At 42.7% G+C, this 18,702-nt stretch overlaps 2 pseudogenes; both read left to right on the top strand.

The window, feature by feature from the left end:
• LOC134396487 (zinc finger protein 850-like) overlaps positions 1 to 18,702 on the top strand; it is a 637,841-nt pseudogene that overhangs the window by 90,327 nt on the left and 528,812 nt on the right.
• The window catches only part of LOC134396997 (zinc finger protein 850-like), a 55,822-nt pseudogene that overhangs the window by 22,428 nt on the left and 14,692 nt on the right, over positions 1 to 18,702 (top strand).

The following is an 18,702-nucleotide window of genomic DNA, read 5'->3' as shown; positions in this document are numbered from 1 at the left end:
GAAGGCTCCACCGGGAACCACACACAGACAGCTGGACGGGCGAATCTTGCAGGAGGGAGACGGAGGACCCTCCTCACTGGGTAAGGATTAGTGGGATGTTTTTCCCCATGGTCTCCCTCCCTCAATTATGCCTGAAGTGCATGAGCTATCAATGTTCTCCTTGAGCCTGATTTTGCTGGGGGAGATACTCAAAAAGGAAATGTTGTTTAGTAACATGGTTCGAGGGTTTCAAACCCACTCTGGCCAACTTCCCAGAGTGGGTCTTACACACTCAACAACTAAGGTCCTGCTCCAGGCGCCTACTCAGAGGGAAGATTGGAGGACAACAACAAGGGAGAGGCCCCCAAGCTGTGCAACTATCTCCCCAAAGTGGTTCATGTGGCACCGACATTGTCATCTTTTCAGTGCCAGTCAAGCAATATGTAATTATCAATATGTAATTAACAATGTAATTAATTAGCCTGGGTCTGTTTTTTTAGGGTCATAGTTTTAACACTTGTTACAGTATATGTATGTGTATTTGGATATTGTTTTTAAGTGCTTCGGCTATGGTATGGTAAACAAATGCAATCAATAAATAAACACTGTAAATAAACAATTTAAAATGGGAATAGTTAAGAATGTTAACTTACCTTCTCACCTTCTTAACCTTCCTCACAGGGAGCAAAACAACCTGCAGGGGAAGTGAACTGATCCTGGGGGGTCCTTCTGGGCCTCGTTCGCTTGGTGGTGGAGTTGAAGCGGTTTCTGCACAGTCTGGGCAGGTAGGGGAGTCCTGGGGGCCTCTGTCTCCTGCACATCTCTTTGGTCCTGGAAGAACCTGCCCCTTTAGCCTTTGCTCCTCTCCAAGATGGCTGCTAGGAAGGCCTTGAATGTCACTCACAAAGCTCTGGCATTCAGAAAGAGGACCTCACCATCCTTGTCTTCATGGATTGCTACATAATGCTTAAAGAGAACATCATTTCTTCTTCTTCTTTCAGGGTCTGGTGACCTTTGAGGAGGTTGCCGTGCATTTTTCGGAGGAGGAGTGGGCTCTGCTGAATCCAGGCCAGAGGACTCTGCACAAAGAAGTCATGGAGGAGAATCGTGGGATCCTGGCCTCTCTGGGTAAGGAATGGGATTCCTCTGGGTAAGCTCCCTCTCTACCTTCTTCCAAGATCCTGGAAGGTGGAATTTCAGCTCTTCTTTATTTGTGTCAGTGTAGAATACAACTGTCATTGACTCCGAAGACCTGACAAAACATTGAGAAAAGCCCATTGATGGACTTGCTCAGTGGCAGAGATGGCTTCCAACCAATCTTGCTTTGCTGCTATAATTGCATCTGCATAATATTGAAGAGGTTACAGATATTATCTTAATGGTCTCCATGGAGGAGAGGAGAGTTAAGACTTTTCAGAAGACAGCTCTGGACAGCTTGCTTTTCATTTTAAGATATAAGTAGACATTGAAAATAACATTTAGGGTTGAATTCCCACTTTCCAGTTTCCAGTTAAATGATTATCTAGGAGAAAATGGCAGATTTTAAGTGTATTTTATTTTTACAGTATTTTATGATGTTCATTAATTCTCTCAACTACTTCATATGAGTCATTCCATATAAATGAAAGCATTGAATAGCAGTCTAGTTCTCAGTTCTATTGATCATCAGGATATTTAATATCTTTAGAAGGATCTGCCTCAACAACTATTTTCTTTTTTAATACTGTAAATCAAATCAGCAACCCTTTGTTTGTTCCAAGATTTCAATATGATTTCCCTTTTTATACTTGCAGGTGATCACAGGGAGAGCAAAAAAAATAGTCTACACCAGAGAAGGAAAACTGAAACTGAAGAGAAGAGGGAGAAGGAATCCATTTCTTTTGAAGGATCAGACGTCTGTGAAATTCCAATACTAGAAGCACCAAGTAAAAGGAACATATGTAAAAGGAAGAAACAGAGTAAAACTCAGAAGATTCATTCTAACAAATTTCAAAAGTATCAATGCATAGTGTGTGAAAAACAATTCACTTTCAACTTACAACTTAACTTGCAGAAAAGAATTCACACTTGGGAGAAGCCCTGTAATTGCTTTGAGTGTAGGAAGAGCTTTGATCGGAGCACATGCCTTAAGCAGCATCAAACAGTTCGCACTGGGGAGAAGCCCTATCAATGCTTAGAGTGCGGGAAGAGCTTTGCTCAGAGCAAGCACATTAAGCAGCATCAAAGAATTCACACTGGGGAGAAGCCCTATAAGTGTTTTGAGTGTGGGAAGACCTTTGCTCAGAGCACACAACTTAAAGAGCATCAACGAATTCACAGTGTGGAGAAGCCCTATAAATGCTTTGAGTGCGGAGAGGGCTTTGCTCAGTGCACACAGCTTAAGCAGCATCAAGGAATTCACACTGGGGAGAAGCCCTATCAATGCTTAGAGTGCGGGAAGAGCTTTGCTCACAGCTCAAGCCTTAAGCAGCATCTAAGAATTCACACTGGTGAGAAGCCCTATAAATGCATTGAGTGCGGAGAGGGCTTTGCTCAGTGCACACAGCTTAAGCAGCATCAAGGAATTCACACTGGGGAGAAACCCTATCAATGCTTAGAGTGCGGGAAGAGCTTTGCTCAGAGCAAGCATGTTAAGCAGCATCAAAGAATTCACACTGGGGAGAAGCCCTATAACTGCGTTGAGTGCGGGAAGAGCTTTGCTCAGAACACACAACTTAAGGAGCATCAACGAATTCACACTGGGGAGAAGCCCTATAAATGCTTTGAGTGCGGGAAGAGCTTTGCTCAGAGCACACACCTTAAGCAGCATCAAAGATTTCACACTGGGGAGAAGCCCTATGAATGCTTAGAGTGCGGGAAGACCTTTGCTCACAGCTCAAGCCTTAAGCAGCATCTAAGAATTCACACTGGTGAGAAGCCCTATAAATGCTTAGTGTGCGGTAAGAGCTTTGCTCAGAGCACACATTTTAAACGGCATCAAAGAATTCACACTGGGGAGAAGCCCTATAAATGCTTAGAGTGCGGAAAGAGCTTTGCTTGCAGCAGAAACCTTAATCTACATCAAAGAATTCACAATGCTTAGTGTAGCATTTTTTACATCATAGAATAGTAGAGTTGGAAGGGGCTTATAAGGCCGTCGTGTCCAACCCCCCTGCCCAATGCAGGAATCCACCCTAAAACATACCTGTCAGATGGTTGTCCAGCTGCCTCTCGAAGGCCTCTAGTGTGGGACATCCTTCAACCGTCCTAGGTAACTGGGTTCATTGTCGTACTGCTATAGCAGGAAGTTTTCTCTGATGTCCAGCTGGAATCTGCCTTCCTTTAACTTCAGCCCATTATTCTGTGTCCTGCATCATGGAATAATGAAGAAAAGATCCTGGCCCTCCTCTGTGTGACAACTTTTGAAGTATTTGAACAGTGCTATCATGTCTCCCCTCAATCTTCTTCTCCAGGCTAAACATGCATGGTTCTTTCAGTCTCCCCTCATAGGGCTTTTTCCAGGCCCCTGATCATCCTCTGAATGTGCTCCAGCTTGTCTGTGTTCTTCTTGAAGTGTGTTGCACAGAATTGGGCGAAATACCCAAGATGTGGCATATCCAGGGCCGCATAGTGGGAAACCAGTACCTCATGCGATTTGGAAGCTATACTTCTATTAATGCAGCCCAAAATAGCATTTGCCTTTCTTGCAGCCATATCGCACTGTTAGCTCAAATTCAGCTTGTGATCTACAACAATTACAAGATCTTTCTTGTTTGTAGTATTGCTGAGCCAAGTATCCCCCATCTTGTTCCTAAATGTAGAACTTGGAATTTATTCCTATTAAATTCCATCCTGTTCTTTTCAGCCCAGCACTCTAGCCTATCAAGATCACTTTGAAGTTTGTTTGTGTGTTCCAGGGTATTAGCTATCCCACCTAATTTTGTGTCATATTCAAATTTGGTAAGCGTTCCCTGCACCTCCTCGTCCAAATCATTAATAAAAATGTTGAAGAGCACTGGGCCCAGGACTGAGCCCTGCGGTACCCCACTCGTTGCCTCTCAACACTTTGAGAAGGTTCCTTTGATAAGTACTGTTTGAGTCCGATTCTGTAGCCAACTGTGAATCCACCTAATAGTTGTTCCATCTAGCCCACTTTTAGCTAGTTAGTTAATCAGAATTTTAAGGTGTACTTTGTCAAAAGTTTTGCTGAAGTCAAGATACGATGTCCACAGCATTGCCACAGTCCACAAGGGAGGTTACCCTATCAAAAAATGAGATCAAATTAGTCTGACAGGACTTGTTCCTGATAAATCCATGTTGGCTTCTAGTGATCACCACATTGATTTCAAGGTGCTTCCAGACTGACTTATTTAGAATCTGCTCCAGAATTTTCCCAGGGATGGATGTCAGACTGACTGGTCCATCTCTTTTCAGGTTTTCCTCCTTTTTGCCCTGTTTGAAGAAGGGACAACGTTAGTCCTCCTCCAGACATACGGCACCTCAGCCATCTTCCATGATTTCACAAAGATTATAGACAGTGGTTCTGAGAGTTCTTCCGCTAGCTCCTTCATTACTCTGGGATGCAGTTCATCAGGCCCTGGGGATTTGAACTCATTCAAGGAAATTAGGTGTTCTTTGACCATTTGTTTATCAATCTCAGACTGCAATCATGCCCCCTCAACTTCTACATCACTTTTTCCAGGGGGATCATAGACCCGCTTTTGGGAGAAGATTGAGCCAAAGTAGGAATTGAGCACTTCAGCCTTTTCTTTGTCATCTGTTATCAATTACCCATCCTCGTTAAGCAGTTGAACCACCATTTCTTTCCTGTGTGTTTTACTATTCACATATCTGAAGAAAGCCTTTTTATTGCTTTTAGCATCCCTCGCTAAAAGCAATAATAAGTAGACCTGAGGAAAATGGCTAGAAAGGCAAGTGTCCTTCAACAAATTAAATTGCTTCAATGACAACTATCAATGTTAACAACATGGGATATGGGGGGGGGATTTAGTGAAGCAAAGAAATTTTGAATCATCAAATATCACTATTAAATAATGATTATAAGTTATTAATAGCAACCTTGGTGTAAAGACTGAAGAAAATCCTACAAAAATCCATTCATGAGGATCAAGGTGGCTTCTTGCTCAAAAGACAGATGGGAGACAAAATATCTGGTGAAATAGCGTGGTTGCAGAGAAAGCATTTTACAACCTTAGTTGGATTTTTTTACTTAGAACCTTAGAAGAACTGGACTTTGGAGTAAATTTCATAAAGTGGGTGAAATCCATCCATAACTCTAAAAAAACACAAATAATGATTAATGGAGATGTGTCCAAACCATGTGAAATACAAGAGCGAAAAGACCGGGCTGCCCACTGTCACCACTACTGTTTATTTTAGTATTGGAATTGCTGGATTCAGATATAAGACAATCTGAGAGAATTGGAGGAGTAAAGATTTAAAAAAAAGAGATACATATAAGTTGAGGGCATTTGCGGATGATTTGGTCTTGACTCTGGAAGATCCTTTAAAGGGCTTCGAAATTTTGATAGAAAAGACGGGTTTTCAAATTGAAAAGAAGGTAAAATATTTGGGAATTGTTTTGACAAACATGAATTGTATGTTATTTCATAATAATTATGTTAATATTTGGAATGAAGTTTAAAAAGGTTTTGCAAGACAGGAAAAGGATTAACTGTCAACTTTTGGCGAGAATTGCAACAATTAAAATGAATGTTTTGCCTAGAATGTTATTTTTGTTTCAAACAATACCTATTGTAACATTGGATTTACCATTTGAGCAGTGGCAGAGAGAGATTATTATTATTATTATTATTATTATTATTATTATTATTATTATTTATTTATATAGCACCATCAATGTACATGGTGCTGTACAGAGTAAAACAGTAAATAGCAAGACCCTGCCGCATAGGCTTACAATCTAATAAAATCATAGTAAAACAATAAGGAGGGGAAGAGAATGCAAACAGGTACAGGGTAGGGTAAGCAGGCACAGGGTAGGGAAAAACTAACAGTAGAAAGTAACAGTAGAAGTCTGCACAACATCAAGTTTTAAAAGCTTTAGGGAAAAGAAAAGTTTTTAGTTGAGCTTTAAAAGCTGTGGTTGAACTTGTAGTTCTCAAATGTTCTGGAAGAGTGTTCCAGGCGTAAGGGGCAGCAGACGAAAATGGACGAAGCCGAGCAAGGGAAGTAGAGGCCCTTGGGCAGGCGAGAAACATGGCATCAGAGGAGCGAAGAGCACGAGCGGGGCAGTAGTGTGAGAGAGAGAGATCTACGTTTATACGGCAATAAAAAAAAACCAAGAGTTAAAATTAAAATATTGCAGGATGTAAAAGAAAGAGGAGGCCTGGGCCTACCAGACCTCAAAGTTTATTTCTCAGACTGCTGTTTAATGTGGATGAAAGGTTGGGTATTGCTGAGAAATAGGGAGACTGTTGGAACTGGAAGGACATGAATTGAGATTTGGATGGCATGGCTATTTGTGGTACGATAAAGCCAAGGTTAACGTAGAATTTAATAATCATGAATAAAGATGTGCTGTTTTAAAAATATGGAACATATATTAAACAAGGTTCTGTCAGAAAATACCACTTTGGGTATCGGCCCAGGAGGCTATTTATAGAAGGGAATTGACAAGTATGCCTAAATGGTTGACATATAATGATGTATTAGAAATGTCACAAGATGACTATGAGTTAAAATCAAGGGAGGAACTGCTGAAAGATGGTCATATGTGTTTTGGTATGTACAAATTAGGTTTCCTTGTACACAAGTCATGGAAAGATTTAAAATAGACAAAAGAATGGTGGGTTTGAGAAATCAAAATCTGAATTTGAAATGACATTATGTCCAAATGATGAACATGTTATCTCAAAGATATATAAGCTGTTATTAAAGTACGAGACAGAGGATGAGCAGGTGAAGGACTGTATGATAAAATGGGCTCAAAACTTTGGATGCAACGTTTCAATGGAACAGTGGGAGAATATGGGGGGAAGTTTTGAAATTTACATTATGTTAAGGACTTAAAAAGAATGATGATGATGATGATGATGATTTATATAGCACTATCAATGTACATGGTGCTGTACAGAGTAGAACAGTAAATAGCAAGACCCTGCCGCATAGGCTTACATTCTAATAAAATCATAATAAAACAATAAGGAGGGGAAGAGAATGCAAACAGGCACAGGGTAGGGTAAAACTAACAGTATAAAGTCAGAACAAAATCAAGTTTTAAAAGCTTTAGGAAAAAGAAAAGTTTTTAGCTGAGCTTTAAAAGCTGCGATTGAACTTGTAGTTCTCAAATGTTCTGGAAGAGCGTTCCAGGCGTAAGGGGCAGCAGAAGAAAATGGACGAAGCCAAGCAAGGGAAGTAGAGACCCTTGGGCGGGCGAGAAACATGGCATCAGAGGAGCGAAGAGCACGAGCGGGGCAATAGTGTGAGATGAGAGAGGAGAGATAGGAAGGAGCTAGACAGTGAAAAGCTTTGTAGGTCAACAGGAGAAGTTTATATTGGATTTTGAAGTGAATTGGAAGCCAATGAAGAGATTTCAGAAGTGGAGTAACATGGTCAGAGCGGCGAGCCAAGAAGATGATCTTAGCAGCAGAGTGGTGAACAGAAACCAACGGACTGATGTGAGAAGAAGGAAGGCCAGTGAGAAGAAGGTTATAAGATGAAGTACAGATGGTATATTTGTCCTGTAAAGTTGGCTAAAATGTATAAGAGTGCCTTGGGAAACTGTTGGAAATTAGGAAGAGGAGGAACCTTTTATCATCTTTGGTAGACTTGTAAAAAAAGCCAAAGCATTCTGGATACAAATACACTCTTGAATTCAAAAAAATTCTCAAGACTAACATACAAATGAAACGGGAGCCTTCCTACTGGGACTAAAGGATAAACAGCTGAAAGAGAATGGGGGGAACTTTATTTCTATATATGACAATGGCAGCAAGACCATTGTATGCACAAAAATGGGAGAATGAAACACCAACAATGAGTGAATGGATGTTGAAGATGTTGGAGTTGGCAGAGATGGCAAAACTCATATCGTTAATGAGAGAAAAGTCCACATCCATGTTTATATCTGAATGGAAACCTCTGATAGCATTTTTGCAAGAAACCGAGAGAAATGATGTATTCGTTTGTGGAGATATAGTTAAGATAGAATAAAGAAATGAATTTGTTTACTGTGTTAAATGTAATGGAGGAATGAGAAAAGATAGTTTGCATTTCTGATATGAAGAAAGCCAAAAGTACACCTTAACCTTAGATGATTTTTTAATTGTATTTTTGTTTGTACTTTTGATTGTACTCTTTGTAATGTTCTTGTGGTATGGATGTCTGTGATATTTAAAATAATTAAAAAATTATTCCCTCCATCCTCCATCAAGGGATTTCTATGGTGGGGTTGGTTGGTCTCAGAACAACATGCCAAGTCCAGGGATTCCCCACCCACCCTTCTCATATTGCTACTTCTAATTGTTTCTGCCAATGTTGTGGTGGGCTTTCAGTGATCCAAACCAGCAATGTTTGAAATAGAAATAAATGCTTTTGGCACCAACGTCATTTGAATAGCTACTAAACACTCCTTATGGCCTAACTGTTGCTTCCTCCACTTCCTAGGGGTTTTTGAGTAGCACCCCTTGCTTGCTGATGAAAATGTGAATGTTGAATGTTTGTTTATTTCGGTCATAGACCAGCACAGCAGAAAACATCACAATAATATTTTAAAAAACCCAATATACAATAAAATACATACATAAAATACAAAAAACACAGCAGTCTCAGCCTAAGTCTAAGGTACAATAAATTTCTTCAGCATCAATTTCCATCAACTTATGGCAGCTGCACAAAAACTGGCCACTTTTAGAGTAACCTAAGGTTTCTGATCCGATAGAAGATGTTTTATGTAATATTCATCTGATCTACTTGGAGTTCGCTGCAAGACAGAGGTTATAAATGTTTGGCGCAAATCTTGATAAAAGGAACAATACTGCAGAACCTGGCCTACTGTTTCCACTTTGCCCATCTCACAAGGACATACCCGTTCTTGGTAAGGTACATTTCCAAACTTTCCATCCAAAAGGGCTGAAGGTAGAACGTTAAACCTGGCCAGAGTGAATGCTTTCCTGATTTTAGGAATATTCAAGTCCACCAGATATTTGGCATAAGCAAATAGCCTCCCATTATCTCTAAATTCAGGATACCTTGAAGCTAAACTCAAATGGTTTTGCAATTCCATATCCCAAATACGTTGTTGAATTGTCATTTTAGCTTTTTCATAACCAAGAGCAACTAGGGCATTTGGTGAGATGCCCAGAACTCTCAGTTTTTCATATAGCGTAGTTTTCCATTTTGTCTGGAATGTATCAATGCCAGTGGGGCCAGGCCCACTGGGGAGAAAATCAGCTTCAGGATCCTTCCTAAGGATCCACATATGGGTCTCAATAGAAATTCGCCCTGTCTCTAAACAGACAATTACATTTGGGACACAACTTGGGACTCCCAACACTGAACGCAAAAACTTAGTCTGAGTGACTTCAAAGGGGGCAAAACTTTTGTATGCACACAACTGTGATCCGTATAACATCTGGGAGATGGCCTTCGCCTTGAAAACTTGAATGGCTGAGGGAATATATTGGCCTCCTTTCATATAGAAAATGTAGAGGAGAGCCTTGATGCTTCTCTGTGCATTGTCAATTGCATTTTTAGTTTGCAAACTCCATAAGCCAGAAGAATGAAATGTTATACCCAAGTATCTAAAGGATGAAACTTGTTCAATGGGATGGTTGTTAATCTGCCATTTATGCTTTAACCTTCTTCTGGAAAAAAACATAACCTTAGATTTAAGATGGTTAATCAACAGTAATTCATTTTTACAATAGAGGTCTAACGCTTTTAAAAGACGTCTTAGTCCTACACTTGTTAAAGCAGCACAGCATCGTCAGCATACAGAAGTACTGACAAGGGCTTATTTGCCAATTTTGGGGGATGGGAACTTCCCTCACACTTTAACTAATGAATTGATATAGAAATTAAATAGAGTAGGTGCAAGTATGCAGCCTTGCTTTACTCCATTAAAAGTTGGGATTTGATCAGTTAGGTGTCCCACCCGATCGCAACTTATCCGAAGATAAGTGTTCTCATATAAGCAGCATATGAGAGTTAGGAGACGCCTATCAATATTTGTATCCTCAAATTTTCCCCATAACCTCTCTCTTGAAATTAGGTCAAAGGCCGATTTGAAATCAATAAAGGCTGCATAGAGAGCTCCTCTAACTTTTGAAGCATATTTTTCAACCATCCTGCCTGTTCGTCTTCTAGAATGTTTTCTTGATCCAGCCACATAACTAGTTTTTCATGAAGATGGCTGGCATACAATTTAGTAATTATACTTAAAAGGCTGAGAGGTCTGTAATTCGTGGGGTCCAACCTTTCCCCTTTTTTGTATATTGGGATGATAATTGCAAGCCCCCAATCTTCTGGGATGCAAGCCGAACTATCGATGCAAGTGAATAGGGCTGCCAAAACTCATGCTCACCATTCTTTATTGGCTTCATGCAGCGGTGACAGCAGGCCCAGGTGGTATGGGGGACTTTCCTTCTGCCGCGGCAGTGGGCCCGGGCGCTCAGCTGAAGCCCAGGCCCGCCACTGCTGGAGAAAGTAAGTGAAGTGGGAGGCTTGCCTGGGCCCGACATCGCTGCCGCAGTTTGTGTGGCGGCGGCGGCAGGCCCAGGTGGGATGGGGGGCAACTTACCTGCTCTGACGGCAGCAGGCCCAGGTTTAAATGGAGCCCCTGGCTCCACTGGAAGCAAGACCAAAAATTTTGGCCTTGCTTTCGGTGGGTCCAGGGGCTCCATTTAAATCCGGACCTGCTGCCGAGGGAGCAGGTAAGTGATGTTGGGGTGGGTGAGCTTGCCTGGGCCTGCTGCCACAGTTAGTGCGGCGGTGGGCCCAGGCGGGACATGGGGTTACCTTCGCCAGCGGAGAAGGTAAGTGAAGTGGGGGTGGGGTTACCTGGGTCCAGGGCACAAGGTTTGGGAAGGGCTGCTCTAAACAAAAAAAAGAAGTAGGTGGCTCTAAGTTGTTCGTCACCAGTTTTCAATAAACAGTTAAAGCTGCAGGAGCTATACTAGATTGACCAGGTTTAAAAGAGGGCAAAGCTCCTGCAGCTTTAACTGTTGGGATGAAGAAGGAATTTCACCAGGTTCTCCATATATACAAAAGACACCTGCTGAAATTCCCTTTTCTATGCAACTGCTAAAGATACAGGAGCCCTGTCCTCCTTTTCATAGGCTCACCCTACTTAACCTCTCTCTTTTTAGAGCATCTATTCATGTTTAAAGTTCTGAAGGGCACCAGGTTGGGGATCTCTGTTCTGCAGCAAGGGCAGGCAGAAGGAGGGAGGGCTCCCATGCCGGAGGCTGCTTTACGCACTCAAAGGGGAAAAGGCTGTGGATCCCACGAAGCCCCCAGGAGCAGATGGGGCGGTGATGCTGCTGGGGGGTAAAAGACCCCCCCCCACATCGTGGAAAAGCCCCCTTCCCAGGTCCGCGTCTCTGCAGCTCTCTCGTCTTGCCTCCACCAAAGGGTTAAAGAGGTGGAGAGGGGGCTGGGTCTTAGCAAAGGCATAATCGAAGCACTTGAACACTCTGAAAACCACCCAGGAGGAAAGACAGAACCTCCCAGACATTCCCTGATATCCAGCATCTTCCGCTGTAAAAACAGCAGTTTGGTGTCTACAAATGCTCTTCCTGTCCTGTTGGGAGGAGACTCTGCCACTGGCTGAAGAAGGATCCCCTCCTTCCCCAGAACCTCATAAACCCATTCAGTTCTCCTGTGATCATAAGAACATAAGAAGAGCCATTCTGGATCAGAACAAGGGTCCATCTAGTCCAGCATTCTCCCCCCACAGTGGCCCATCAGCCGTTGACCACGAATTCACAAGCAGGACATGAGTGTCACAGCACCCTCCAGCCCAAGTTCACCAGCGAATGGTGTTCATAGACATACTTCTTCTGATTCTGGAAGTAGGATATAGCCATCTGGACTAGTAGCCACTCATAATCCTCCCCCCCCCCCAGGAATTTGTCTAACTCTTGTTTTAAATTGGGGGCCATCATTACTTCCGGTGCTAGCGAATTGCATATTTTAACCGTCCAGTGTTAGCTTAACTATCCTCCGAGGAAGGCCTGCTCTACACATGATGAACAACGATACTTGGAGGTTGGACCATTGGAAATTGGGGCATAGCTGCTTCAGTGGGGGGGAAACGCTGTTCCACCAAGGGTGAGCTCTTCCACCTGCTCCCCTTCCCCCCCCCACCTGGAGACTTTAAAAACAAGGCTGGAGCTAAAGTTTGGGAGGTAGAAACTTCAGGGGCAGAAACATTCCAAGTCCCGTCCCCTCCATCTGCCGTGTTTTGCAGAAAACTTGTAATTTTGTATACTTTTGAATATTATTGTAATATTGTTGAGAAGTATATTGTTAAATATTGTTGTTTTAATTTTTGTAAACCGCCCAGAGAGCTTCGGAGAGCGGTATAAAAATGTAATAAATGAAAAATTAAATTAAATTCCTTCCTTAGAGGACTTGCAAATAAAGTTGAGGTAAGTATTGAGGATACAGTCCCTTTTAGTCATCAGGATGAAATGCTCTCACCTGCTCTTTGTACTCTGCCTGACTCAGGAGGAAGCCTTCTGCCAGGGCCACCGCCTGGGAACTGGTCTCCGCTCTACAGTCTCTGACCCAGCTCTCCATCTCCGGGGCAGGACAGCCAGGAACTGCTCCAGGACCACCAGATCCAGCATCTGAGCTTTTGTGCACCTTCCTGGCTTCAGCCACTGATGGCAAAGGTGGTGGAGTCGGCTGCAAACCTCTCGGGGCCCTTCAGCCTCCTGGTAGCAGAACCCCCTGAAGCGCTGGTGCTCTACGTCTGAGCCGGTGTTGCTCCCAGGCTGGTTCTCCTGCACTGTCCTTTCCCAGGGCTCTGCATTGCTCCCTTCCTGATAGTACAGGGGCCTTTTCCTGCCTCAGGGCCAGCAAAGTTTTGCTCTTCCATTTTTACTCTCTTCTTCTCCATCTCTGCTCCCACCAGGACTCAAAAGGTCTCCTTCCTTGGCTGCCAATTTCTCTCTTCAGGCAATGACTGTCCTGTAGGAATTCAAATGGAGAGGTGCATGAGTTAGATCCAGCTGTAGCCAACTTAATACCCAGGACCTGTCTCCAATGGGACCCCACAACCCTGTTCCCACAGGAATCGGCCCCAACTAGCAGCAGTTGAATTGTTATTTAGTTAAACTTCCAACAGTCCGAACGAGTTCAATGCATCGTTAAAACTTTCAGCCACATAACATTATAGTCTAAACTTTAAGCTACCAATCCCAGGTTGATTGTAGCTAGGAACTGGAAGATTCAAGGGGTATAAAGAAGTATGGGAGATTGCTATTAATGATAAATTGACATGTAATATTAAAATGAGAAGAGGTATAACAAAAACGAATGATTTTGAGGGAATTTGGAAACAAATTCTGCCTGTTAGTTTTACCCTACCCTGTGCCTGTTGGCATTCTCTTCCCCTCCTTATTGCTTTACTATGATTTTATTAGATTGTAAGCCTATGCAGCAGGGCCTTGCTATTTACTGTTTTACTCTGTACAGCACCATGTACATTGATGGTGCTATATAAATAAATAATAATAATAATAATAATAGTTCCTAATATTTGTGTTGTCTAAGGGAAGTGGGGAACCACCAGCCGAAGAAACTATGAGCTTTTGGAAACAGGAATAAGGTCCCGAGGTGGGGGGTGCACTTTTAGGTTAAGTTCGATTATGTTAAAAAGGTTAAGCGAAAATATGAGATATTAATGTATCGCAATATTATTCTATTATTCTATTAGGTTGTTTTTCTTTAATTGTATTGTTGTATGTTTATTAGTGAAAAATTTTTTTTTAAAAAAAGGATGCAGGAGCCTTGTCCTCCTTTCCATAGAGTCACCCTAATGTTAGATGAGGCCTTATCAGGGTACACAGGAAGATTCTGGACCCACAGAGCCGCTATCCATGAGGAATACGAATCACATGGCAACTTCTGCTCATAGTGGCCTCTTGTTGCTCACCTTGACCCCTTCTTTGAGAGCTGGTCTGAGTCCATCTCAGGCTCAAGGCAGGAAAACCTTCGGCACTCCAGGAAATAAGAGGTCTGATGATGAACCAGAATTTCTCTCCCAATGCATCCCATAGCTCTGTTCTAAGCCCCCTCTGTTCCAGCACTTGAACCCCAAACAGGGGCGGAAGTGAACAGTGATTTCCACACACTCTTAGGATGTGAACAGCAGGGCTCGCTTCATCCATAAAAGCAGGACATATTAAAGCCAATGAAAGCATTTGCCCATAGCAAATCCATACTTGCCCACAGAGAAAACATAGCACAGTCCTTGTCTTTCTGTCAGCTGCAGTTAGGTGTTGTTGTTGTTTTAGTGTAATTTGATTTTATATTTCTGACTCCTACTTTTATTTATTATGATTATCTTTTTGTGTTGCGTTGTTTGGCATTGTAGTAGTAGTATTTATTTATGTCGTAAGCTGACTATACCTTAAGAGAGATACATTGAAGTGGTTTGCAAGGGATTTAAAAAAATTAAAATACATAAACATCAAATAAAAATATAACAGGAACAGCATAGCTTAGCTGAAGAAGCCTGCAGGAACAGGAGGGAAAGTATTCACCTTATGTCTAAAAGTGGCAGAACCAGCTTTATTTAATCTAGGGTGACCATATTTTGGAAACCATAAAGGATGACAAAATGGCCACCCTCAGGAGGCATGGCCACCCCAACATGCCCACCCCCAATGCGGAGCCAACTCAAAATGTCCGGCCCCCAAGGTGGTGTGGCCTTGGTCACTATCACCAGCAACAGAAGGAGCATTATTAATATTAGCATCAGCATCCTTTAACAACAACACCAGCAACAGAAGGAACATTATTAATATTAGCATCTGCATCCTTTAACACCACCAACAGCAACAGAAGGAGCATGATTAATATTAGCATCAGTATCCTTTAACACCACCACCAGCAACAGAAGGAGCATTATTAATATTAGCATCAGCATCCTTTAACACCACCACCAGCAACAGAAGGAGCATGATTAACATTAGCATCAGTATCCTTTAACACCACCACCAGCAACAGAAGGAGCATTATTAATATTAGCATCAGCATCCTTTAACACCACCACCAGCAACAGAAGGAGCATGATTAACATTAGCATCAGTATCCTTTAACACCACCACCAGCAACAGAAGGAGCATGATTAAGTCTGTCGTGCTAGTCCAGCACTCTGTTCACACAGAATGTCAACCAGGGATCAACAAAGCAGGACATGATGTAACAGCACTATCCCACTCATGTTCACCAGCAACTGATGCAAACAGGTTTAATTTATTCTCACTTTCCTATCACCATTACAGAAATTATTTATTATATTTTGCCAACTTTTTAATTCTTTTTCTGATATTCTTATTGGTAACATTCTAGATAAAAAAATTACTTTTGGTAAAATCCTCATTTTTATTAGGGCTATTCTTCCAAACCAAGATAACCGTTTATATTTTCTAATTTACCCATAACTTCTTTTTTCAAATTATCTAAATTTTCGTTTTATAAATCATCTAAGTCAGCAAATTCGTTATCAATTCCTTAATTTCTTTACTACCTTTAAAATCTTCTTGTAGATAGAGTAGTGCAACCCTTGGTGTTTCTTCTATTTTCATTCCAACAATTTCTTCAATCTCAGAAAACACCATCTTCCATAACTTTTGTACATATTTACATTCCCACCACATATGTAAATACGTTCCTTTTTCACCACAACCTCTCCAACACTTTGCTGAGTGCTGATTATTTATCTTATTTAATCTAAATGGGGTTAAGTACCACCTCCAAATAATTTTATAATAATTCTCCTTTATTAATAATTCTCCTTTATTCTCACTGACATATTTCTCAACGCTCTTTGTCTCCAAAGTCTTTCCCAACTCTGCTGTCCTATCTGTATCTTCAAATCTGTCTCCCAAACCATTTTTCCCACACTATCCATCATCCCCTTCTCAAGTAATATTGTATATATTTGACTCATTAAACCTTTTGTTACTGTATTTTCTCCCTTATCAATTTCTTTTTTATCTTTTTTATCAATCAATTTCTCAGACTTTGACATCTCTCTACACTCTTCATTTTCTCTTATCCAATTTTTAGTCCATTGTTCCAGTTGCCAATAATTTAACCAAGTTAATTTTCTATCTTTTAAAACCACTTTCATCTCTTTTCTTGTGCTCATCTCTCTTAACCATTCTCTTAATTTCATTTTATTTTTCTCTATTAAAACTTTACTTAATCTGTATCCTTAACAGATGCATAGAAAAGGGAATTTCAGCAGGTGCCACTTGTATATATGGAGAACCTACTGAAATTCCCTCTTCATCACAGCAGTTAAAGCTGCAGGAGCTATACTAGAGTGACCAGATTTAAAAGAGGGCAGCTTTAACTGTTGTGATGGAGAGGGAATTTCACCAGGTTCTCCATATATACAAATGGCACCTGCTGAAATTCCCTTTTCTATGCAACTGTTAAAGATACAGGAGCCCTGTCCTCCTTTTCATAGGATCACCCTACTTGACTTCTCTCTTTTTACAGCATCTATTCGTGTTTAGAGTTCTGAAGGGCACCAGGTTGGGGAACGCGGTTTTGCAGCAAGGGCAGGCAGAAGGATGGAGGGCTCTCATGCCGGAGGCTGCTTTACGCACTCAAAGGGAAAACGGCTGTGGATTCCCCGAAGCCCCCAGGAGCAGATGGGGCGGCAATGATGCTGGGGGGATAAAAGACCCCTCCCCAATGGAAAAGCCCCCTTCCCAGGTCCGTGTCTCTGCCAGGAGCCTCTGCGGCTCTCTAGTGCTGCCTCCAACGAAGGGTTAAAGAGGAGGAGAGGGGGCCGGGTCCTAGAGCTAAGGCTGGAAGAGGCCCCTCCTTTCCCACCCCACTCTTCCTCCCCCCGCCTCATTGCAAAGGAGCTTGGGATTCTCCCCCTGCTCCTGAGAGCCTCGTGTTTCCGCTGCCTGCAGCCTCTTTTCCCCTGCAAAGGAGCCGGTGAGTACAGGTTGCAAGGGGGTCCCAGGGGGGAGGGGGCAGAGGAAAGAGAGCCCCCGAGGGCAGGAGGGCAGGTTTGGGGCAGCGGGTGCTTGGGAAGAGAGAGGGAGCCGTCCCCAGGGGACTGACCCACTTGGGGCCCCTCCAGGAGACTCCCCGTGCCTTGCACCTCCTTCCGTCCCCATAACTAGGGGATCGCGGAAGGGAAGGCTGGAGAAAGGGAGGCTGGTAGGGACACAAGAGGAAAGGTCCCGGGTGGGGAGGAGGAATGTCCCCCCTGCGGGCAAAAGGCTGTCCTGGTGTCCTGTTTGCATTGCATTTTTAGTTCCTGTTTGTTTGCATTGCATCTTCCTCTCCCTGATTTAAGCCTAGTGAATAGGCAACAATAACAAGTCACTTTGGTCACAAGACCTTCGAAATAAAACCTGGGGTGCTTTTGTTTATTAAGAAGGGAGCCTGCTGTTGGATTTAGTACGTCCCTCTTTGATGTATTAAGTGAGCCCGATGTTCACATCCTGAGAGTGGGGAGAAACCACTGTTACTCTGGTGCAATTTTGGGGTTCAAGTGCTGGGAGCAAGAGAGGGCATAGAAAAGGGAATTTCACCAGGTGATCCATGTATGCAAATGATAGCTGCTGAAATTCCCTTTTCAATACAGCTGTTAAAGATAGTAGAGTTGGAGGGGGCCTACAAGGCCATCAAGTCCAACCCCCTGCTCAATGCAGGAATCCACCCTAAAGCATCCCTGACTGGTGGTTGTCCAGCTGCCTCTTGAAGGCCTCTAGTGTGGGAGAGCCCACAACCTCCCTAGGTCACTGGTTCCATTGTCGTACTGGAATACAACTGTTAAAGATACAGGAGCCCTGTCCTCATTTTCATAGGGTCACCCTAAATCATACATCTCTTAAGGCTTCCTTAGTGGCATATTTCATGTGTGTAACAAGCTGAAAAAGTATTCAGTGTTTTCTAGCTTAACTTTTAAAATAAACATTCACACATTATTAACTTTTAATGGCATTAATTCAGCTCTGGTTACACTCTCTCTCTCTCTCTCCTGTTGCGGCAGAGTCGGAACTTCGTTTTCAACCACAAATCTGGTTCCTTTGGGACGGGGGTCGCGGGGCCCCCTTTGAGACAGGTGCTATCTCTTACTGGAAAATGCAACCATGAGACCAAGTCTTGTGAAGAGTATTGAAACACTAGTTTCACAAGACTGTGTGCCTACTAGGACCGTTAGAGGGTGTTGTGGCTTGCTTTAGAAACAGCTTACCTGTTACTGTTTTATGCTTGGTGTATAAGGAGGTTAAGGCTTTCCTGAAAATAGCAGGCAGTTCCTTGGGTCCTCTGAGGGCTTCCGCCTTGCAGTGCTAAGCGCTGCTTGTAATAAACTTTCTCAAAAGAGAGAACCGTGTCTTAGAGCCTTTGACCACCACTCAGCGATCCCACTCAAAGGAGACGCACCTTTCCAGGGTTCCTCGACACCCCCTCGAAATATCAGCTCTGAAGCTTGGGCCTGTGGCCTACCTTGCCAGGCTGGTGTTTACAAGAATCAAATTATTGGGGAAGGCA

The sequence above is a fragment of the Elgaria multicarinata genome, chromosome 3 (genome assembly GCF_023053635.1).
Source record: "Elgaria multicarinata webbii isolate HBS135686 ecotype San Diego chromosome 3, rElgMul1.1.pri, whole genome shotgun sequence".
Classification (NCBI taxonomy): Eukaryota; Metazoa; Chordata; class Lepidosauria; order Squamata; family Anguidae; genus Elgaria; species Elgaria multicarinata.
The sequence above is the reverse complement of the archived record's forward strand: the minus strand, read 5'-3'. Positions and strand labels throughout refer to the sequence as shown.